General features: G+C 39.8%; 1 long non-coding RNA gene across 2 annotated transcripts; it reads right to left on the reverse strand.

Moving 5' to 3' along the window:
- Window positions 1–1,514: 1,514 nt before the first annotated feature.
- LOC141503491 (uncharacterized) lies at window positions 1,515–24,298 on the reverse strand. Of its 2 annotated transcripts, none has more exons than XR_012472861.1 (3): window positions 24,210–24,298; window positions 14,104–14,187; window positions 1,515–9,541 (listed from the first exon to the last, which is right to left on the reverse strand). It is a non-coding gene; the product is annotated as an uncharacterized LOC141503491 (long non-coding RNA). The 2 variants fall into 2 exon arrangements; XR_012472860.1 differs by lacking the exon at window positions 1,515–9,541 and adding an exon at window positions 9,561–13,899.
- Window positions 24,299–24,815: the final 517 nt, after the last annotated feature.

Genomic DNA, 24,815 nt, shown 5'->3' on the forward strand with positions numbered 1-24,815 from the left:
TCAGTGCTGTATCCACTGCGCCACCTAGCCCCTTTTTCTTCATTTTCAAAGAGGACCAATGACATCACAGAAAGACGTCATGATTGCCTCACAAATTGTACTGAAGTGAGGCAGAGATGCACAAAGCTGCCAGTCTCACTGTCTTCTAGTCATCAAAGTTCAGTGGCAAGATAAAAGTTATGGTTACTGGCAATAGCCCAGGATGCAGTGGATGACCTTGGTGTCTTTGATGTCTGACCAAGCTCTAAGTGCTCCACAGCATCCCCCTAACTCACTGATGGGTTTCAGGCCTGTCGCTTACCCTCAACTTGGTTTTACCAAGTGAGTGGCCAATGCACATACTGCAGCTTCTTAGAAGCACAGTTGAGACTTGAATGCCACATAGACACCAAAAGTGGATGAGCAGACCTGAAAGGGGCACAGGAATACCTCACAACAGTGGTGCTAATCCTCCCTGAACCCTCATACACTATGCTATCCATGAATTACAGCAAAATTGATTTTGTAAGTTTTTTGTCTTTTTTTTGGCTCTTGATGTTATCAGACTTCAAACTGAAAAAATTAATCTTTCCTTTGATAATAGCTCATAAAATAAGATATGAGTTAGGTTTATAATTTTTTAAAAAGTTGATGCTTTAGTTAAAAAAAATTGAACAGCCATATTAAAAACCCATTTAAAAAATAACTCTCTAGTATTTGTCCTAATTTGAAATAGCTAGAAGAGACTACAGACTTCTGTTTTATTCTTTAATGAAATGCTATGAATCAACCAGTCCATTTAATTTATGAATTTCAACAGCTTGAGGAAAACTTTTTTCACAAAGCTATGTGTTTTAAGATTGAATGTCTGAAAGGGAAAAAAAAGTATCCTCATGATTCAAACCAGTTTTTTACATGAGAGCCTCGATCCAAATTAAGATTTTATAAACAATTAGTAAACTATATCCAAAGAAAGTTACTATAAATATGTCTAAAACCTATGACTGAAACACATCCAAAGCCTATGTTTATAGGCATCTTTGAATATTCAGGACCTGAAAGAAGTTCAGTAGCTGCTTATTTTCTCTAAAATGAAACTCTAAATTTATCATTTAGAACCATCATTAATATTTGACTTTTTTCATTATTTTTCACTGGGAAAACAACAAATGTTTCAAAGTTACTAAGACCATTACAGTTAACACAAAAAGTTTAAAGTGTTTTCCTTTATCCAAAGAAACATTTGAAAGCTAGTAACCTATCACCTAGTTCATCAGTGGAAATAATGTAATCTTCTTGTTTACCCCTAAGTGAAGCTTACGACCCCATTAAAATAAAAACATTTAAAAATTCTACATCTTTGTCACATCACATCCAAAGACAATTTTTGACATTTATTTTTTTCTTTTTATAGTTTATTTTATATCTTTACAATAATCTTGTTGTGAAAGTAAACATAAACCCCCCTCCCCTACCCCCAAATAGGATGAGTTGCCACATTTGCTATTACTAGCTGTATTTACCTCCATTCTATTCTTCCCCACTCCCATTTATTCTATTCTCTTTCTTCTTTCACCCAGTCCCTGTTCAGAAGTGTGTTTTATTTGATTAACCTCTTCCATGATCTTCCCTCTCTTCTATCACCTATTCTCTCTCTCTCTCCCCTCCCCTCCCCCTTATCCCATCCTTTTCCTCTCATTTTTTTTTTCTAGGGTAAAATAGATTTCTATACTCTATTGTGTATGTTATTTCTTCACTAAGCCATTTCTAATGAGAATGAAGGCTCACTCATTTCCACTCACCTTCTTCCCTTCCACTCTATTGCAAAAGCTTTTTCTTGACTCTTTTATGTAAAATATCTTAGCCCATCATACCTCTCCTTTCCCATCCTCCCAGTACTTTCCTTTATCACCCATTGACTCCATCTTTATACTATATTGTAGCATTATATTCAATTCCTTTCTTTGCCTTGTCCACATATGTCCTCCTTCTAACTGCTCTTATAAATGAAAAGGTTCATATGAGTTCTCAGTATCATCAAGTTCCTGAAAATTAGTCCTTCTCATCCACCCTCTCTATTCTTCACCTGAATCCTGTACTTGGAGATCAAACTTTATTTTCAGCTCTGGTTGTTTTCTTGATAGTAATCGAAGCTCTTTTGCCTTCCAGCATATCACATTCCAAGCTCTACAATTCATTAATGTATATGCTGCTAGATCCTCTGTAATCCTTACTGTAGAGCCACAGTAGTTGAACTGCTTCTTTCTGGCAGCTTGTAGTATTTTCTCTTTGATTTGGGAATTTGGAAATTTGGCAATAATATTCCTGGGAGTTTTTCTTTTGGGATCTCTTTCAAGAGGTGATTGGTGTATTCACTCAATTTCTATTTTACCCTCTGCTTCTAGGATTTCAGGGTAATTTTGCTGTATTATTTCTTGAAAAATGAAGCCTAGGCTCTTTTCCTGGTCATGACTTTCAGGTATCCCAATAATTTTTTTTTAGGTTTTTACTAGGCAATGGGGTTAAGTGGCTTGCCCAAGGCCATACAGCTAGGTAATTATTAAGTGTCTGAGACTGGATTTGAACCCAGGTACTCCTGATTCCAGGGCTGGTGCTTTATCCAGTGGGCCACCTGGCCACCCTAGCCCAATAATTTTTAAATTATCTCTCTTGGATCTGTTTTTGAGGTCAGTTATTTTTCCAATGAGATATTTCACATTTTTTCTAAGTTTTTATTCTTTTTGTATTGTTTTATTGTTTCTTGATTTCTTGCAAAGTCATCAGATTCCTTTAGCTTCATTCTACATTGGAAGGAATCATTTTCTTCAATGAGCTTTTTTATCTCCTTTTTCAGCTGGCCAGTTCTGCTCTTTAAGGCATTCTTCTCCTCATTTGCCTTTTGGGTGTTTTTTTTTTCAATTGGTCTAAACTGGTTTTTAACATGTTCTTTTCTTCAGTATTTTTTTTTTTTGTATTTCTTTCACCGAGCTGCTGACTTGGTTTTCATGGTTTACCTGGATCACTCTCATTTCTCTTCCCAATTTTTCCTCTACCTCCCTTACGTCTTTTTCATTTTGTTTTGCTTTGTTTTTTTAGGTTTTTGCAAGGAAATGGGGTTAAGTGACTTGCCCAAGGCCACACAGCTAGGTAATTATTAATTGTCTGAGGCCTGTTTTGAACTCAGGTACTTTTGACTACAGGACCAGTGCTCTATTCACTGTACCACCTAAGCCGCCCCTCTTACTTCTTTTTCAAAGTCTTTTTTGAGCTCGTCCATAGCATGAGCCCATTTTCTACTTCTCCTGGAATCTTTGGATACAGAAACTTTGACTTTGTCATCTTCTGAGTGTGGATTTTGATCCTCCATGGGATCAAAGTAATTTTCTATGGTCAGGTTTGCTGAGGCTTCCAGGCACCCTGGGGCTGCCTCCAGGAGGCTGAAGTTTTTCCACTCTGGCAAGCTGCCCTTCTAACCCCATGGAGCAGAGCCGTTCCATTATTTTCCAGGTTACCTTGGTCTGGAGAATTGCCTCACTGGATCTTTCTGTGGGTTCTGTCTCTTGAAATTTTAGTTAGAGTCATAATTTTAAGATTTTTGAAACATTATGGAGAGAACATCTAGGTGAGGATCTCCTGTTTCCATCTTGGCTCCACCCCCTGTTTACTTTTACAATATAACTATTGTAGTAATGTTTTTCATAGTAACACATTTTTAAGCTACACCAAGTAACTTTCTTTCTCAATGATGGGAAATGAGATGGGAAGAAGGGAGAGAATTTGGAACTCAAGGTTTTGAAAATAAATGTTGAATCTTGTTTTTGCATATAGCCAGGGGAAAAAAATTAAAAATAAATAAGAATAAAAAGACATTTTTCCTTAACTTAAAAAAAAATTAAAAAGATCTAACCTCCTAAAGATTTTTTGTAAATAAATACATTATAAACTATGTATCATCCTACAATTCAACAACATTTCTGCAAAAAAGTTATTCTAATACAATCAATCAATCAATAAACATTTATGGAGCATGTACTATTTACCAGGCAACATGCTAAACTGGTTATACACAAAGAAAGCAAGTCCCTACCTACAAGAAGCTTACAATCTAATACAGGAGGGGCAGCTAGGTGGCGCAATGTATACAGCATCGGCCCTGTAGTCAGGAGGCCCCAGACATTTAATAATGGCCTAGCAGCGTGTTCTTGGACAAGTCATTTAATTCCATTTCCTTAAATAAAAATTTAAAAAATTAAAAAAAAACTAATGGAGGAGACAATATGCAGACAAAAAGATATAAACAAGATCTAGACAGAATACATAGGAAATATTAATAGAGGGAAGGCATTAGAATGAAGAGGGGTCAGGGAAGACTCTGCAGAAGTGGAATTTTAGCTGGAACTTGAAAGATATATCAAGAGCATCCCAGGTCTGGGGAACAGATGGTCAGAGAAAATGATTGGGGTTGAGAGACTGAGGGCTTTGTTGGTAGAACAGTCAAGAGGCTGGTGTCATTGGATTGAAGAAAACAGAGGCATAAGAAGACTGGAAAAGGGGGAGGGGCAGGGTAAGATAGGTCTTGAAGGCCAAACAGCATTTTGTATTTGATCCTGGAGGAAATAGAAGCCACTAGAGTTTACTGAGTAAGGAGGTGACATGGTCAGACCTGCACTTTAGGAAGATAACTTTGGTAGCTGAGTAGAGGATGAACTGGAGTGGGGAGAGATTTGAGACAGGAAAAACCCCCTCCCTGCCCCAATAGAGTATGCCATTAACCCAGGTGTGAGGAGGTCCTGCACCAGGGTGGGGGATAAATTCAAGAGATATTGCAAAGGTGAAATGGACAGACCTTGATGACAGCAATGTGTGAGAGACAGAGAGAGAGACAGAGACAGAGAGAGAGAGAAGGGCAGTATTAGGGAGAAAATTCATGATTTTAGTCTATTGGACATCCAGTTTCCTATATCTGAAAGGAGGTTGGACATGCAATTTTGAAGGTCAGCAGAGAATTAGAGGGAGAATTGGGAGATTTAAGAATCATCAGCATACTCTATACTATAAACTATATATATAGTATTAGAAATGCTAGTAGTAGCAATAACAGAAGAAAAAAATTGAAGGAATTTAGAATAGGCAATGAGGAAAGAAAACTTTCACTCTTTGCAGATGATATAATGATATACCTAGAGAACCCTAGAAAGCATCTAAAAACTCCTTGAAACAATTAACAAATTCAGGATATAAAATAAACCCACATAAATCATCAGCATTTCTATATATGAACAACAAAGCCCAAGAACAAGCGATAGAAAGAGAAATTCCATTTAAAATAGCTATAGATAACATTAATTACTTGAGATTTACCTCCCAAGACAAATCAAAAAACTGTATGTGCACAATTATAAAGCTCTCCTCACCCAAATAAAGTCAGATCTAAAAAAATTGAAAAAATATCAAATGCTCATAGTTAGGTTGAGCTAATATAATAAAAATGACAATTCTATCCAAATTGAATTATTTATTCAGTGCCATACCAACCAAACTACCAAATAACTACTGAGCTAGAAGAAATAGTAACAAAATTCTTCTGGAGCAACAAAAGGGTAAGAATAACAAGGAAACTGATAAAAAACAATGTAAAGGAAGGTGGCCTAGCTCTACCAGATGTAAAACTATACTATAAAGCAGCAGTCATCAAAACTGCTTTGTACTGGGGCGGCTAGGTGGCGTAGTGGATAAAGCACCGGCCTTGGAGTCAGGAGTACCTGGGTTCAAATCTGGTCTCAGTCACTTAATAATTACCTAGCTGTGTGGCCTTGGGCAAGCCACTTAACCCCATATGCCTTGCAAAAATCCTAAAAACAAAACAAAAACAAAACTGCTTGGTACTGGTTAAGAAATAGAGTAATGGATCAGTGGATCAGGATAGGTTCAAAAGAAACCACAGTAAATGGCTACAGCAATCTACCAAACCCAAAGACATCAGCCTCTGGGATAAGAATTCACTATTTGACAAAAATTGTTGGGAAAACTGGAAAATAGCATGACAAAAACTAAGCATAGATCCACATCTCACACCCTATATCAAAATAAGGTCAAAATGGATGCAGGATTTAGACATAAAGGGCAATATCACAGATAAATTAATAGACCAAAAAATACTCTATCTGATCTTTGGAAAAGGGATAAATTTATGACAGAACAAGAATTAGTGCACATTATAAACTGCAAAATGAATGATTTTGACTACATTAAATTAAAAAAGTTTTGCACTAATAAAATCAATGCTGCCAAAATTAGAAGGAAAGCAGAAAGCTGGGAAGCAATCTTCACTATTAGGAGCTCTGATAAAGGTCTCATTTGTAAAATATAGAGAGAATTGCATCAAATTTATAAGATCACAAGTCATTCCCCAATTGATAAATGGTCAAAGGATATGAACAGTTTTCAAATGAAGAAATTAAAGCTATATATAAGCATATGAAAAAATGCTCCAATCACTACTGATTAGAGAAATGTAAATTAAAACAACAATGAAATATCACCTCATACCTATTAGATCAGCCGAAATGAGAAAAAGGGAAGATGAGCAATGTTGGAAAGGTTGTGGGAGGATTGGGACATTGATACATTGCTGGTGGAGTTTTGAACGGATCCAGCTGGAGAGCAATATAGAACTATGCCCAAAGAGCAATAAAACTGTTCATTCCCTTTGACACAGCAATTTCAATTCTAGGACTATATTCAGAAGAAATTGTAAAAATGGGAAAAAGTCCCACATGTTCCAAAATATTCACAGCAGTCCTTTTTATACTGGCAAAGGATTGGACATTGAGGGGATGCCCATCCATTGGGGAATGGCTAAACAAGACATGGTACATGAATACCATGGAATATTATTTTTCTATAAGAAACCATAAATGGTCAAACTCTTCAGAAGTGTAGAATGACTTACGGGATCTGATACTAAGTGAAGGAAGTAGAGCCAAGAGCACAATGTACACATCAACATTATGAGATGAACAACCTTGATGGAAGCAGCAACTCCTCTTGACAGTTCAGAGAACTAGGACAACTGTATTTGACTGGTTATGGACTATATTATACCCAACCAGAGGAAGAAAAATAAAACAAAACACACAGAAAAAACCTACCCTTCTGAATCTGATGAACACTTTATAAAAATTATCTCTTTATGTATCTCTTTCCCTTAATCCTAAATCCTCATGCCAAAAATTACTAATTTGTAAATATGTTTAACAAATATGTATGTAAAATGCTAACCTAAACTGTTCCGTGCTGAGTCACCCCCTAAGGGGAAGGAGGTGGGAAGGGAGGATGGAGGGAAATTTTTGTCACTTTGAAATATGCATTTACAAATGGATGAAAATAAATGAATTTTTAAAAAGAATCTTCAGCATAAAATATTAACTAAATCCAGCATTTAATTTTAAATTTAACAGAAAGGTAAATGGAGGCAGGTTTCTCCAAGCAAAGTTATCTTTTATTAGTAGGGGAGCTACTCAACAATAAAGCAGATCTTTTTACCCCATGGATAGTCCAAAGATTTCAAATTGAGTGTGTCCCAGAGATAAAAGATCATTATTGGTTGTATCAAAGGAAGCAGACATAGCCTTCACATGTCACCATCTCTAAGGAATGCCTCTATAAATTAATGAATCCTACCTATTCCCTGAGATTCTCTGATAAGGGCATACTTCTTGACAACCAGTGAATTTGATAGGTTCACCTTAATTGTTAAAGAAGGGACAAGGTCAACCTTGCAGGACATACTGAGATGAGGTTTTCTAAGAGTAATGAGAACAAAAATTTTCTTTAACTAGCAGCAATTTTATCCTTGCTAACTCTCTTCAGAGAGAGTACAAACTTTAGCTTATATAAGCTTCTCCACTAAAACCTTCAAGAAGAAGCTTTAAATTTGACAGAATATTGATACAGTATAAAATCAAATCTCAAAAACAGAATCAAAAATGATTCCCAGGGGTGGCTAGGTGGCGTAGTGGATAAAGCACTGGCCTTGGAGTCAGGAGTACCTGGGTTCAAATCTGGTCTCAGTCACTTAATAATTACCTAGCTGTGTGGCCTTGGGCAAGCCACTTAACCCCATTTGCCTTCCAAAAACCTAAAAAAAATGATTCCCTTACATGGGAGCTGAGCAGATCATTCAATAAAGGATCCTAGAGGAAGAGAAGGCCCAGGTCTGAAAGGGAGCATGCCCAGGAGGAGGAGCCAACAAAGGAGACAGAAAAGGAGCAGTCAGAAAGGGAGGTAGATTGGGGAAAAATTATAAAACTCAAATTAAAATCTTTAATTAAAAAAAGGGAGGTAGAGAATCAAAAGAATGTAGTTAGCTATAGAAACCTAGAGAGAAGGAGGAGATAGTGATCAGTAGTGTCAAAGGCCATAGAGACAGGTCAAAGATGAAAACTGAGAAAGATGTACTTAGTAAGGTTGGAAGGACCAAGTGAGGGTTTTTTCAGGATGGGGGAATTATGGGCACAGTTATAGTCTCTAGAGAAGGAATCAGGTAAGGATTTGAAGAGAAATGAGAGAGTTGGTTCTGGTCCCACATTATCAAAGATGACCAAAATGACATCACTATGTTTGAGATAAATTACAGCCACTGTGGCTGATCAGAGCAATATGAGCTCAGAAAGTCCTACCAGGTCAGGACCAAACAATCCATGTGAACAACTAGTGTAGATGCTCTAAATTTACATATCTCCTCTGAGCTTCCATTCTGCTTTGCTCATAGAGCTCAGCACCCTCACTGATAAGGACATGCCATGCTGGGTGGTCCTGTGCCAGTGTCTCCCATGCTGTACAATCAATTCTAAAGTTCTTTTTTTTTTTTGACAGAATGAGCAATCTTTATTTAGGGTGTCTAGCGCCCCTTCTCTTGGGGCTAGGGTCCACTCATTCAGTCGTGCTTCAGGCTCAGCCTCTTGAACAGATACTGGCCCAGCCCAGCCTGGGGGTTGGCCTGCATGGATGCAGGGTGGTCAGGTGGTCGCCCAGGCACTTGAGCAGCTTCAACTCCTTGCCCAGGTAGGTGACTCTCCAGGAAGTCAGAGAGCTGCGGGTCCCCTTTTGGTTCAGGCCCTTCTCTAGGTCCAGGGGGGCCTCCATGGCTTCCATGTTGCGGCTCCACTCATCGCAGGCAGGCTTCTACACAGCCTGGAAGAGGCCCCGGCCCCCGTGCTGTTTCTGGAGCCGCAAGAGGCGTTTGGTGCCCTCGCGTTTGTCCTTCGTGAGCTCCTGGAAAAAAATGCAACACCCTGGGCAGGGCGACATCGTCCCGGTCGAAATAGAAACCCAGGGACAGGTAGAAGTAGGAAGCCTGCAGGTAGAGGTTGGCCAGGTGGTTGACAGCGGCCTCAGCCTCGGCCTCGGAGGAGAAGTTTTGGCAGATCTAGGAGGTGGAACTCATGGCAGCGGGAAAAGGCAGCTGGTCCTGGAGGCGGGGGGCGGCTGGTCCCAGGAGCTGGTGGGCTTTAGAGAGGTGAGGGGAGCTGGGGGACCCCCAATCTGTTCCGTCCAGACACTGTTGAAGCAAGAACTAGAAGCTGATAAATGCACAGGCCTGGAAATCTTCCCCCTTCTCCTCTTGTCTTCCTGAGATCTAAAACTCTTTTAAGCTTAATGCAAAGTGGCAGCTTAGATGGTGCAGCGGATAAAGCTCCGGCCCTGGAGTACCTGAATTCAAATCCTGTCTCAGACACTTAATAATTGCTTAGCTGTGTGGCATTGGGCAAGTCACTTAACCCCATTGCCTTGCAAAAACCTAAAGAAGGAAAAAGCTTAATGCAAAATTCCACTAATCTCTCAGCTTTTCTTTTGGTCTCTATAAAATCACCACTTCTATCTTCCTGACCTTTGGGGGAACTAAGCTTGTATCCACACTAAGTGTAAATGAAGTTCCAACTTCCTTTTATTTTCCTTCCCTTTCTTCCTATGGACCCTTCTGAGATACATCTCTTGCTACATGGATTCTCCACCACACCTTTCTTTCCCTCTACTTTCTGGATCTCTTAAATTTTTATTACCCAATCATATATCACATCAATTTCAGAAATAGTTTTCTTATCATTTAAATTTATTGCAAAAAAATTTACTCTTTCCCTGCTCAAATTGAACTTCAATATTTAGGAACAATTGCTCATTTTTTCAAATAAAATACTTCTGATTTGGTTTCTTACTTAAGAGCGCTTTTAATTTCTTTAATCTCTGGTCATTTTTAATTTCTTTAATTTCTATACCATACCAGAGTCACAAAGACAGAGATCAAACAATCGAGTGACAACAGATGTCCCCCCAAAGTGGACAAATGAAGTAAAAGGAAAAAGATGAATTCCTTACTGTTAAGTCTAGATTTTTTCAATGCAACCCTTGATGTAGACTTTAAAATCACAGGGGATATCTGGGTGTCTGTTACCCAGAGAACTCCAGAATTCAATAGGCACACAAGAACAAACCATACAGACATGATAGACCCATGCACAGAAATACATATAGACCCAAATCTTCTCTAAAATTTTCAAGAAGTGACTAGTCAGATTCAACCCCCACCCTGAGAAGATCCCTTAGGAACATTTTAGGGCATCTCCTATTTGCTCCTGGGGAAGCTTCTGATGAAAAAAAACCCAACTTTCCAACCCATTGCCATCCCTTGATGGCCACTGAACTATTGGGGAAATATCCATGGACTCCATGATAGCTAATGCTGCAGGTCACAATTTTAAACAAGTAGAGATCTTGGAGGTAAAACCAAGAGATATTATAGATGTTTCAGCATAGGCCCAGAACTCAAAAATATCTTTCAACCAGAAACAAAGGTTTTCTTTCTAAAGTTTATTAAAGTTCCTAATTACCAAAGAGAGACAAAGAAAAGAATACAATTTTTGGAATTAGATGCTACAAAGAGAAAGGAATTTAGAACCACCAACAGGAGAAAGTAAATCTTTATATTGCAAAGATTATGCTGGTGTGATTTCTAGTTCAAAGATAATTGAAGAAGAAAATCACACCACATCTAGCTTATCAAAAATCATTAATGAGGGAGGAATCTGGGATTTAGAACTACAAGGTGGGTACCATAAATTCTTTTACTAGCCCATGGTTTGTTTGTTTGTTTGTTTATCTGGATCAAAATGATGAATCTTATGAAAATCTCAACCAGCTATGTCACTTTTCTTTATGATTAAAGTGGCTATACTGGACCCAAAATAATAATGGAGGAAAGGGAATCAAAAAAATCTCATGACAGTTTTCTCAAAAAGTGCAGCAATAGGGGTGGCTAGGTGGCGCAGTGAATAAAGCACCAGCCCTGGAGTCAGGAGTACCTGGGTTCAAAACCGGTCTCAAACACTTAATAATTACCTAGCTGTGTGGCCTTGGGCAAGCTACTTAACCCCATTTGCCTTGCAAAAACCTAAAAAAAAGTGCTGCAATAAACAGTGAGGTGTATTGGGTGATTTTTTGATGTATATGGACAAAGTGCATAATGGGACTAATGTCAAACTAGAAGTTCAAATCTTGCCCCAAATGCTTTTTAACTGTATAGCCCCAGATAAGTCATTTAACCTCTGACTCCCTCACTTTTCTCACTTATTAAATGGCGATAAAAATAGAATCTACCTCTGGGTATTGTTATGAGGATCAAAGGAGATACCATAGGCAAAGCACTATAGAAATGGTAGACAATGTTATTATCTTACCATCACCATCATCATCATCATCATTGTTAATGACCATCTTGGGTATAAGCCTAGTAGTGGAATCTCTGGGTCAAAAGATATAAACCTTTCAGTCACTTGATTTTTCAGAACTCCAAAATGGTTGCACTGATCCACTGCTTCACTAACAATGCAATGGCCTCTTAACAGATCTCCTCAGGTCTCTTTCCTCTCTAGCTCATTCTTCACAGTTTCCAAAGTAATTTTACTAGAGTGCACATTTGCCCATGCCACTTCCTTGTTGGAGAAGCCCCAGTGACTCTCTACTATATCTAGGCTTGCATCCTAGGAGTCATCCTGGACTCCACATTATCTTGCCTCCCCTATGACTTCCAAGTTCAAATAAAAAAATCTTTTGGTATTCAAAGCCTTTTGTAACTTTTACCCTCCCTACTTTTCCAGTGTTTTTACATCTTCCTCCCCATCATCAAGTATTCTTCCATTCAGTGACACCTAAACAAAATCCTACATCTTCCAGACAGAAGATAGTAGGTTATTTCCTCCAACACAGAAAATTATTAAGAACAAACAACAGAGCTCCTAAACTGGAGAAAGGTATAGCCCATTCAGGGACATTTGCAACTTTTAAAGAGTGAGCCCCTAATTCCTATTTGAGAGAATCATTTTTGCACCTCACAGAAGTTTATGCACACCCAATAAAGGCCAAGGACCTTTGAGCAACTCAATTGCATATAAAAAAATGGCAGCCCAACTGCTAAACTACCAGGAGAGAAGGATGGACTTTCTCCTGGGGCAGGGGTCATCTTTTTCTTATCCTATCATTTGCAGGTCTAGAAGGCACATGGAGGTAGAGAGCAGGCAATAACTGTGAGATGTGTGAAGATTTGGGTAGCTGGCAGAATGGAAGCCCAGTTAGAGACAGCTGCCATCAAGAAAAGGGTCAGGACTCTAAGAGAGAGACTCTTTTCTTCTTGATGCAGAAATCCTGAATCTCTTTCTACCTTGGTATCTCCCACAGAAACCTGACTCCTTTCAATTGACGGAGATGGAAGGGCCACAAGTATGGTCCGTTGCACATATTTTCAGATTTTTCAACATATTGATCAGTTATGCTGATTTTTTCCTCTTTTACTTCTCTCACTGCTTATTTACAAACTATTTTTGTTGTATTGGACAGCTCTCTGGAAGGGGAAAGAGGGAAAGTGGGGCAAATTCTCCTTATCAATCAAAAAACAAAATCTATGAAACCTTTTTAATGCTCCACTTTGCTAATATTTAAGAGATGCACATTAAAACAGCTCTAAAATACATATAAAAACAGCTCTAAGGTTTCTTCTTACACCTGTCAAAAAACAGAAAAGATGACAAAAGTGAAATAGTAGATGTCGGAGGAGCTAAAGGAAGACAAGGACACCAATAATCTACATGCACCCCAAGGAAGTCAGTGGCAGAAACAAAGATTCCTTTTATACAAAAGTATTTCTAGAACCATTTTTAGTATAAGTAAAAAAAAAAAACAAACACAAAGTGGGTACTCGTTGTTGTCTGGTTGTTTTAAATCATGTCTAATGCTTCACAACCCTTTTGAGTTTTGTTTGCAAAGATACTGAAGTAGTTTTCCTTTTCCTTCTCCAGCTCACTTTATTGATGAGAAAACTGAGGAAAATAGTGACTTTCCCAGATCAGATTAAAGTTAAGAAGAGGAGCCTCCCTCACCACCTAGGTGCCCACCCATTGATTAGGGAATGACTAAAGAAATTACCATATATAAATGTAATGGATTATTACTGTACCACAAGGATCAAGGAATATGACCAATTTAGAGAAAATAAGGAGGTCAAGAAAGTAGAACCTGGAGAATATTCCATACAAAGTCTATAATAATGCAAATAAAGGCAACTCTGATAGACATCTGAGCTCCATTTAAGTGAAATGATCAGTCTTAAGTAGACATCTTTGAAGAAACTCACCCTCTTCTTCTAGGAACAAGTGTGTGTATATATGCATGCATGAGACTGTGTGAGTGTGAATATGTGTGTGTGTATGAACACAAGTTCACACTTGCATGAGGGAGAAGGGGTGGATCACCACGGGATAGGTGTATGATGCATACAGAATGTTGCAGTTGCTGTCCATAGTGCTCCTTTCTGATTTTGCTTTCTTCATCTCCAGAGATCACTCTTTGGAGAAAAGGTGGTGGCCTTGTCTGCAAGTGATCATGGTGAGGAAAACAAAAAACATCAATCAAACTAAAGTTCAATAGCTGGAGCACTTCGACTTTGGACTTGGTAAAAAGGACAGGAACTAAGGGGAGAAATGACCTGAGAGTTTGTTTGCTTTTTGAATTGTTTGGGCATTTATTTATAATTATAATTGAAGTGTTTTGAGTACAGTAGACAAGTTCACTTACCTTGGCAGTGTCCTTTCCAAGGAGGAACACGTTGACAAAGAGGTTGACACTCACATTGCTGGAGCTAGCTCAGTATTTGGGAGCCTCCAAAAGAAAGTGTGGGAGAGAAGAAGTATTAGACTGACTACCAGACTGAATATCTACAGAACTGTTGTGCTGACCTCATTGCTATACACCTGTGAGACCTGGACAGTCTACCAGCACCATGTCAGGAAACTAAATCACTTCCATTTAAATTATCTTAGGAAGATTCTGAAGATCATCTGGCAGGAGAAGATCCCAGACACTGAGGTTCTTTCTTGAGCTAAACTTCCGAGTATTTCCACATTACTACAGAGAGGCAACTGTGATGCACTGGTTATATTAGAATGCCAGATGTACATTTGCCAAAAAAAACTATTTTATGGAGAACTCACACAGGGCAAGTGCTCACAAGAGATCAGAAGAAGTGACACTAAGGCCCTGAAGGTCTCATTGAAGAACTTTAGAATTGATTGTATAGTTTGGGAGACACTGGCACAGGACCACCTAGCATGATGTATTCTCATTAGAGAGGGTGCTACACTCTATGAGGAAGGCAGAATTGAAGTAGATCAAAGGAAATATGACATCCATAAGTTTAGAGGACCCACCCCAGGTGTTCACATGGACTATTTGTGCCCAACCTGTGGTAGAGCATTCCAAGCTCCTGTTGATCTGATCAGCCACAGTTGGACACACTAATTTGTCTCCAACGTAGTGATGTCATTTTGGTCTTCTTTGATAATGAGGGTCAAGAACCAACCAACTAACCATAATTGAAGTGTATCCCTGTTTATATACTTCTTTAGTGGGGAGTGGGGGTTGTAGGTTTAAATGAGGTACCTTAAATGAACAGGATTTCCTAAGTGGATGTAGAAAGGATCTTTTGAGCCATAATCTGAACTCCCATTTGGAAAACACCATAACCTAAAGAAGTGGTTTCCAACATTTTTTTGCTTCCTGAACCCTTTGAACAACAACAAAAAATGTGTTTGAACCAGTAGGGTAATTTACTATACTGCTCTTAGTATTTTCATAGATTTACTTAGTAATTTTTTACAATAACTACAATAATAACTTTTTCCTCCCTAAATCTACAAATTAAAATGCATATAACCATAATTACAAAATCTAATTTTCTACCTATCATTATGAAAATCCTAAATGTTAAATTATAAAATTATGAAGAATTGTGAAGAATGAAGATAAACAATCTAACAAAAATTCCTGTTTATGATTATCTACAAGACTTTATTAGAATTATTTTTACAAATTTTGTTGAAGGGGTAGAGCCAAGATGAGGACATGAAGGCAGCATTTCCCAGGAACTCCTTCTCCCCAAACTCCAAAAACCAACAAATGATGACTCTAGCCAAAATTTAGAGGGGAAGAACCCACAGAAAGACTGAGTTCCCAGTTCATGGGAAATGGACTAACTTAAAAGTTCTGCGGGAAAGGTGTGCTTTACCAGGACTGGGGATTGGAAAAAAGCCATGGCCACAGCCCATCCCAGCCCAGCCCAGAGATCACTGGCAACAGCTTGAAGGGGTAGTGAGAGAACTCTGCTTCACCAGAATGAGTGTGGGGTGAGGAGCACCAGCCACAGAATCTGCAGCGAGAATCTGGAGAAAGCAGCCTGCACCCCCAGAGACAGTGAGGGAAGTCTACAGAGATTTCTCTGCTCTCCCTCACGGTAGGACTCTGCTGTTTTTCCACACTCAAATCCAGGTTGCAGTTTGGGTTTCCATACTAAGATAGCAGGATCCTCCTTATAGCTCCAGGGCAGAGGGAAGTACTAGGGCCACCTACATATCAAAGCACAGGCTAGAGAGCATAAGACCTTAGAGGAATAAAGGTCTTGGTGAGATGTCTCCCCAAAATAAAAGCTCAAAGTCTTGGAAGTGCTGTCTTGGGCTGAGGAAATGAGTAAGCAACAGAAAAAAGAAGAATCTGACCATAGAAAATTACTTTAGTCCCATGGAAGATCAAAACCATACTCAGATGATGACAAAATCGAAGTTCTGTATCCAAAACCTCCAAGAGAAATAGAAAATGGGCTCAGACTATGGATGAGGTCAAAAAAGACTGAAAAGCAATTAAGGGAGATAGAGGAAAAACTGGAAGGAGAAATGAGAGTGATGCAGAAAAAGCATGAAAACCAAATCAACAGCTTGGTGAAAGATATATAAAAAATATTGAAGAAAATAATATGTTAAAAACCAGTTTAGGCCTAATGGAAAAAGCAAAACAAAAGGCAAATGAGGAGAAGAATGCCTTAAAAAGCAGAATTGACCAGCTGGAAAAGGAGTTAAAAAAACTCTCTGAAGAACATAACTCCTTGAAATTCAGAATGGAACTAATGGAAGCTGATGACTTTGCAAGGAATCAGGAAGAAATAAAACTCTTCCCAAAAAGTCAAAAATTAGAAGAAAATGTGAAATATCTCATTGGAAAAACAACTGACCTCAAAAACAGATCCAGAAGAAGTAATTTTAAAATTATTGGGCTGTCTGAAAGCCACAATCAGGAGAAGAGCCTAGACTTCATTTTTCAAGAAATAATGCAACAAAATTGCCCTGAGATCCTAGAAGCAGAGGGTAAAATAGAAATTGAGGGAATTCACCAGTCACCTCCTGAAAGAGATCCCAAAGGAAAAACTTCCAGGAATGTTATAGCCAAATTCCAAAACTCTTAAATCAAAGAGAAAATTCTAAAAGCTACCAGAAACAAACAATTCAACTGCTGAGGCTCAATAGTCAGGATTACACAGGATCTGGCAGCATCTACATTAAGGGCTCATAGGGATTGGAATATGATATTCCAGAAGGCAAAAGATCTTGGTTTACAACTGAGAATCAACTACCCAGCAAAACTGAACATCTACTTTCAGGGGAAAAGATGAACTTTCAATGATACAGGGGACTTTCAAACTTTCCTATTGAAACAGCCAGAGCTGAACAGAAAGTTTGATCTCCAGGTACAGGACTCTGGTGAACCATAGAAGGGGTGGAAGAGAAGGACTAACTATGAGGAATTTAATGATATTGAACTGTTTGTATTCCTGCATGGGAAGAAGATATTGATGACTCATATGAACTTTCTCATTTATAAGAGCTGTTAGAATGAGCATATATAGACAGGACATAGGAAGGAGTGGAATATAATGGTATAATATAGTAAAAAGATGGAGTCAATGGGTAATAAAGGAAAGTACTGGAAGGAAGGGAAAGGAGATGAAGAAGCTAAGAAATTTCACATAGGCATCAAGAAAAAGCTTTTTCAATGGAATGGAAAGGGGGAAGGCAAGAGGGAATGAGTGAGCCTTCATTCTCATCAGAAATGGCTCAGAGAGGAAATAACATACACACTTAATAGGGTGAGGAAATCTAACTTACCCTAGAGAAAAATGAAAAGAAAGGGATGGAACAAGGGGGAATGGGAGGAGGGAAGGGGGGAATAGGTGATAAAAGAGAGGGAAGATCCAGGGAGAGGGTACTCAGATTAAACACATTTTTGGACAAGGCCAGGATGAAAGGAGAGAGAGAATAGAATAAATGAGAGTAGGGAGGAATAGAGTGGAGGTACAGCTAGTAATAGCAACTGTGGGAAAAATATTGAAGCAATTTCTCTGGTGGACTTAGGATAAAGAAAGCAACTCACCCCAGAGACAGAGACATTGGAATCTGAACACAGACGGAAGTACAATTTTTTTTCTCTCTCTCTATTCTTGAGGTTTCTCATCTTCTTGGGGTGGGGTTATGTTTACTCTTATAACACATTCAATTTACATGGATGTATGGCACTGAAACAATGTAGAGACTGTCAGACAGCCTTCTGAGGGGAGAGAAGGGAGGGAGCGAAAATTGTAAAATTCAAAACCTTACAAAAAATGATAGGTAGATATTACTATTGTATATAATTGGAAAACAAATAACATGTTAACAAACAAAAAGAGAAAATGAACAAATATTAGTATTATTATCATTATTGTTTAGCACAGTGCTGGCCCATAGGAAGCACTTAATAAATGTTTTTTGACTTTTGACACATCATATAAAAAATGAATTTTATTGAACATAATAACATTTTAATGAAATACATAACTCAGAAGATGTTTGAATGTTTAATTATATACAGATTTGATTTTCTGTTAGTGTTTCATTTGAACAAATGTTTGCAATATTTGACTCCACACTAGACAAACTTGGTCTTAAATCTGGTTCTACATTGAGTTTATTTCTGTATTTTGATTTAGCACAAGGATAAAAGGAAAACATTCACTCACACAAAAATGTGGTGGGAAATGGTAGGAGAATTTTAAAAGATATTTTTGTAAAAGATGAAATTCATTTGAAAATGTGCAGCTATTTAACCAATCAGTGAAAATAAATAGCTAGGGGGCAGAGCCAAGATGGCAAAGTAAAGGCAGGTAATCCTGAGTTCTTCCAAATTCCCAACCAAACAAATTTAAAATAACAACTCAAACTGAATTCAGGGGGAAAATTTTTACAACTCAGGATAACATAGGAGTTTTGTAGGAAAGATCTGTCTCAGCAGGTGGTGGTTGAACCTGGAGCTCAGAGCAGACTGAAGACAAGAATTAAATTATGTGAGAAAACTGCTGGGAAAACTGGAAAACAGGGGCAGCTAGGTAGCACAGTGGATAGAGCACTGGCCCTGGAGTCAGGAGTACCTGGGTTCAAATCCGGTCTCAGACACTTAATAATTACCTAGCTGTGGCTTTGGGCAAGCCACTTAACCCCATTGCCTAGCGAAAAAAAAAAAACCCTGGAAAACAGTAGACCAGTAGAAACTAGGTATAGAGCATATACTAAAATAAGGTCAAAAATGGGTTCATTATTTACATATAAAGGGTGATATCATAAGCAAATGAGGGAAGCCAGTAATATGTTAACTTTAGATCTATGGATACAGGAAGAATTTATGACCAAATAAAAGATAGAAAGTATTATGAATGTAAAATGTTAAATTTTTTAATGTTAAGTTTTTTTATGTTAAATTTTAAAGGTTTGCCCAAACAAATCCAATGCAGCCAAGATTAGATGGAGAACAGAAAACAGAATATTTTACAAGTTTCTCTGCTAAAAGTTCCATTTCTCAGATGTATAGAATACAGTCAAATTTTTAGGAATAAAAATCATTTCTCAATTGATAAATAGTATGAATTTTTCAAAATCAGGGGGGAAGGGTGTATCTGTATAAAAAATATTGAAAGCAACTCTTTTTTTTTTGTAGTAGTAGTAGTAGTAAAGAAATGGAAATTAAGGGGATGTCCATCAATTACAGCATGGCTGAATAAGTTGAAAGTATGTGATTGTGATGGAATAGTATTTTGTTTTAAGAAATGACAAGCAGGATACTTTCAAAAAAACCTGGAAAGACTTACATGAACTGATGCAAAGTGAAGCAAGTAGAACCAGGAGAACATTGTACAAAGTAACAGTAATATTGTTTGTTGACCAACTGTGAATGACTTGGCTATTCTGAAAGACTTATGATGAAAAATGTTATTCACCTCCAGAGAAGGAACCAATGGAGTCTGTATATGAATCAAAGCATCTTTTAAAAACTTTCCTTATTTTTCTTTTGTAGCGGGACTAGTAAGGAAATATGTTTTGTATGACTGCATATGTATAATCTATATAAAATTGTATGCCTTCTCAAGAAAAGGGAGAGAATTTGGAAGTCAAAATTTTAAAAAGAATGTTAAAAAACATTCTTACATGAAATTGGAAAAAATAAAATATATAAATTTAAATTAAAAATAGTTAATTACAATACAAAATATTTACTTTTGTACTTGCTACTGATGAATGATGTATTAAATGCTAAATGTACTTAAAATGCAGTTCTACAGATTGCTTTGGTTTTTTTTTAGTTTGTTTTTTTTTGCAAGGCAAATGGGGTTAAGTGGTTTGCCCAAGGCCACACAGCTAGGTAATTATTAAGTGTCTGAGACCCTATTTGAACCCAGGTACTCCTGACTCCAGGGCCTGTGCTTTATCCACTACACCACCTAGCCATCCCTTGCTTTGTTTTTAAAAATGTTTCTACATATTGTATCTTTTGTAAGGGAAGAATCTATTCTGATTGGCCTTTTGGGTGTTCTGCTGCACAGAAAACTCTATTGAAAGACTGCCCCAGATCACCATCCAGTCCATGTGAAAATCCTTTAGAAAGAATAGTCATATGAGTGGAGGATAAGTTGAAACTAGAAAACAAGTTTTGACAAGGGTTCCATACTTTGACCTTGTCCAAGGGCAAAATGAGTCTTAAGAATTCAGAGGACAATTCCCTCTTTTTTTTTTTAAGGTTTTTGCAAGGCAAATGGGGTTACGTGGCTTGCCCAAGGCCACACAGCTAGGTAATTATTAAGTGTCTGAGGCCACATTTGAACTCAGGTAGTCCTGACTCCAGGCTCTATCCACTGTTTCACCTAGCCACCCAACAACTCCCTCTTAAAGAAAAGATTTCTCAAAATCTGATTAGATGAAGAAACAAACTCAGTAAGATGAGAACAAGTAGCTAGAAGTATACCTCTCCTGAGGTATGCACAGAAAGAGATCATTTGAAAAGCAAATAGGAATAAAGACAATTATGAATATTTGAAAGTTGTCAATAAACAGCTCCAGACAAAAGGAGTAGAATTTTCTAGTTCAGGATGTGCAGACTCAGGATATGATGAGGAATCTAAATTAACCTTCATCTAAATTCATCTAAGGGAGATAGAAAAGTTGAACAGTGACCTGGAGATCCATGGTTTAGAACAAGAGTTGGCAGTGAGAGGGGAATGCGGTAGTCTAAGAACAAAAGTGCAAAGATCAAAACCCAAGGGTCAATCTCAGGAAGACAATCTCAATAATATAGGCTACCAGAAACCTAGCATTCCAAGTGACAGCACACAAGATGCCTACTGGGAACCCAAGAACCAAATATCTCATTGACTTACAATCCTGGCCCCCCTGCTAGCCTTAGCTGAGATATTTATAGTGGTTGAGTCAGCCAGAGTCTCTCCATGTGTGCCAGTCCCATGTGTTGAACACTTAGTGAAGGCCTGAACAAAATTAGATTTGACATCTTTAACCAACACCCCCATCTTTCCCGAAATGGCAAAGCCCTCTATATTGCCATGATTTCCCACTGCCCAGTGATACAAAGCTTTTTTGGCTTGTTTTGTTTTTTTTTGCAAGGCAATGGGGTTAAGTGATTTGCCCATGGTTACCCAGCTAGGTAATTATTTTAGTGTCTGAGGTTGAATTTGAACTCAGATCCTCCTGATTCCAGGAGTGGTGTTCTTTCCACTTCACCACCTAGCTGCCCAATTAAGGGCAGATAAGAAGAGTCTACTTTCAGGAAACAAATTAATACCATAGAAATTCTTTAGAAGACAATTCATGGCTGGGATCAGCATAATCACAAGAGTTGTGGCCACTTGGGAAGAGCTCTTTGGTACTGGGTAAGGAGTTGATTTGGACTCCATTATAGCTCAGTGTTCTGGGATTGTTCTCTATTTCAAGTACGCTTCTAGGTACACAATGTTCTGCAGTCTACATAGTTGTTAGATTTGTACTACTTAAGAAATTAAAGAAATTCTTTAGTGTTTTTAAATGAGAACTGTCACTTTGATAACAATTTCTTTAGATTTAGGTGTGGCAGATCAGGAAAAATGGCAGGAGCTCCCTTTTGAGCCTGAGCTCAGAAATACAGGCACAGGCTTTAAACAGTGTCTAAATCATAAATAAGGTAGTTCGGTAACACTGTAGCGGCTGGCCTGGAGTCAGGAAGCCTCTTCTTACTGGGTTCAGATGTGACCTCAGACAGTAGTTGCATTGCCATGGGCTAATCATTTCTTTGCTTCAGCTCTTCTTGGGTAAAAATGAGGCAGAGAAGGAAATGGCAAATCACACCAGTATATTTGCCCAGAAAACACCAAATGGGGTCACAGAAAGTTGGAAACAACTGAATGATAACAACAAAATCATAAACATAGTCAATCAGAAGGATAATAGAAAGGTTAATAGTAGTTTTAGTTCAAATCATGTAAGTTAAAAAAAATAAAACAACTCTGCTTGAGGAGCAAACAGCTGCAAATATATATTTTGATTCCCATTTGTCTTTTTATGAACACATAGAGATTGTGAAATAGCAACATGGAATAATTGTCCATTTCTGAATTCTATTTTAGTTCAAATTTTTAGAATTAAAATTGCTTCCCAAGTCCAATGGAGTCAGTGCCTTTTTATCAAAGTGATGTCAATTTTGTTTAACGCTAGACTGTTCAATCATTGAAAGTCAAATTCAATAGCTCCTTGGAGTCTTCAATTTAAAATAGTAAGAGTTTTTTTTCAAGTTATGAGAAAAAGAGATGACAAAATAACTGGAAAACATTTTGTGGGGAAACTAGTTGAGTAGGAAATACTTTAGCATTTCTGACATATTGGTATATTTGGAGATGTGTATGAACATTCACATGTCTAACTGGCAAAAAAACTGTCCTCCAAGTACCACATTAACTGCGTTTTCTTTAGTTCCAGCAGTTTCATTTTTAAATGGCAATACTTTAAGCTTCTGAAGATTTCCAACTTATTGAAGAATCATTAGTTATTGAAGTCCCTTTTGTGGAGCTGCTCGAGTACTGGGGCCAGTGCCAACTGAATTTCAGTTTACAAGTATTGAAGGCCTGGGGTGGCTAGGTGGTGTAGTGGATAAAGCACCGGCCTTGGAGTCAGGAGTACTTGGGTTCAAATCCAGGCTCAGACACTTAATAATTACCTAGCTGTGTGGCCTTGGGCAAGCCACTTAACCCCATTTGCCTTGCAAAAAAACCTAAAGAAACAAAGAAATAAAAAAGTATTGAAGGCCTCAGCTAGCTGGTCTCCTGAGAGTTTGATCTTCAAGCTGGTGCCTCCCCCCCTCCCAAACCTTCAATTGCCTTGGGATCTTGAGTGTTGGGTCAGTTGGGTTTTTTTTCAGCTCTGAAGACTTCTTGCCACCTCCTGCTGTATTACTGAGTGGCAGTCCAGTCCTAAAGAAGAGCCAGGAGGGTTTGTATGTTTGCAGCCTGGCTTCTCTGGGATGAAGGTAAAGCACATCTGATGCTACAATAGATTGTGTTCGGTGAACTCGGCAACCTCACCCAAGTATGCTTTTTTTTTTTTTAGATTTTTCAAGGCAATGGGGTTAAGTGGCTTGCCCAAGGCCACACGGCTAGGTAATTATTAAGTATCTGAGGTCGAATTTGAACCCAGGTACTCCTGACTGCAAGGCCAGTGCTCTGTTCACTGCACAACCTAGCTGCCCCTTCAAGTATACTTTCTTGCTAAATAAGAGAACCAACGAATTCAAAACCTGATCTGAGAAATGGTGTTTGAAAACTATGTTTATATGGAATTGGACGAAGCCATTTCTCTTTTCAAAAGGATCTTTCCTCCCCGCCACACACAAATAGCATGAAACAAGCCGCTGAGCTGTAGGCTGCTAGAACCCAGTCCCCGTGTCATAACAAAGAAGAAGGAACTACTTGGCATCTGGCTGCATAGACAATGTAGCCTGTTTGTTAGGCTGGCTCTGTCATGTAGCAAGCTGCCCTTGCTTTTCCTGAACCCAAAGTGAGTCTTTTTTTCTTTCTTTGTTTTCCTTTATCCAAGGCACAAGCTGAGAGAGCCCCGGGCAGGGGGGCTGTTCCGGAGATAAGCTAACCCCCAGGAAACTTTTCCAGGCCACCGGGAAGCCCTTCAGGAGCCGATGCAGACCCGAGCCCACAGCCACCTGGCGGGCCCGTTGAACTGCAGGCCGCACGGCAGAGCGCTTGGTCCGGGGAGGACCCAGAGGCCAGGCTGTCCCGAGCGGGGCCCAATGGGTACCTAGGGGCCAGGCGGACTAGGGGGGTGGGGTGAGGAGGAGGAGGCCTAGGCCAACCCGGGAACAGCGCACCTTGGAGGCGAGGCCTTGGCACATGGGCAAAGGCGTCCCTGGCCAATCAGCTCCTGGGACTGGACGGCCCCCGACCCCGGGGAGGAGCCAGGGTGCAGAACCCCCCCCCCCGCCCCCCGGGAAGGGCCTACCTATCTGGGGCAGCGGGGAGGAGCTGCCTGCTCGGAGCCCGGCTCTCCGGTTCGGGGACCCGAGAAGGCCTGGACCTGCCATCCCCAGCCTCTCCCGGCCGGACACCACCCCCGACTCCACCCCGTTTGGCCCTGCGGCCAGCCTCCCCGCCCAGCCGCCACCTGGGACCGGACCGAGTCTCTGCCTCCCTCTTCCTCGCACGGGCCTCGCTGCCAAGGCGCTCCCCCACTTCCCTCCGGGAGGCCCAGCCCCTGGGAGACTCCAGGCTCCTCCCCTCCCCCCCCCCCCCCCCCCCGCCCCGGCGGCCCCGAGGCGGGGCCTTGTGCGCAGGTGCCGGAGCCGCCGCGGCTGGGGCGGCTGCGGGGAGCCGGGCTCGGAGCCGGGACCCGGGACAGCCAGCAGGCGCGGGCGCAGGGCGCGGCGCGGCGCCATCGGGATCTCGCTCCTGGGGCTCCGCGGCGGCGGCCAGGCCCATGGGCGGCTGAGCGGGACGACGCGGGCGGGTCGAGCCCAGCCGCCATGGCCGACGACTACTGGGACCTCCCGCGCCGCCGCCGCCGCCGCCGCCGCCGCCGCCGCCGCCGCCGCCGGGGCCGCCGCCGGGA

The sequence above is a fragment of the Macrotis lagotis genome, chromosome X (assembly GCF_037893015.1).
Source record: "Macrotis lagotis isolate mMagLag1 chromosome X, bilby.v1.9.chrom.fasta, whole genome shotgun sequence".
Classification (NCBI taxonomy): domain Eukaryota; kingdom Metazoa; phylum Chordata; class Mammalia; order Peramelemorphia; family Peramelidae; genus Macrotis; species Macrotis lagotis.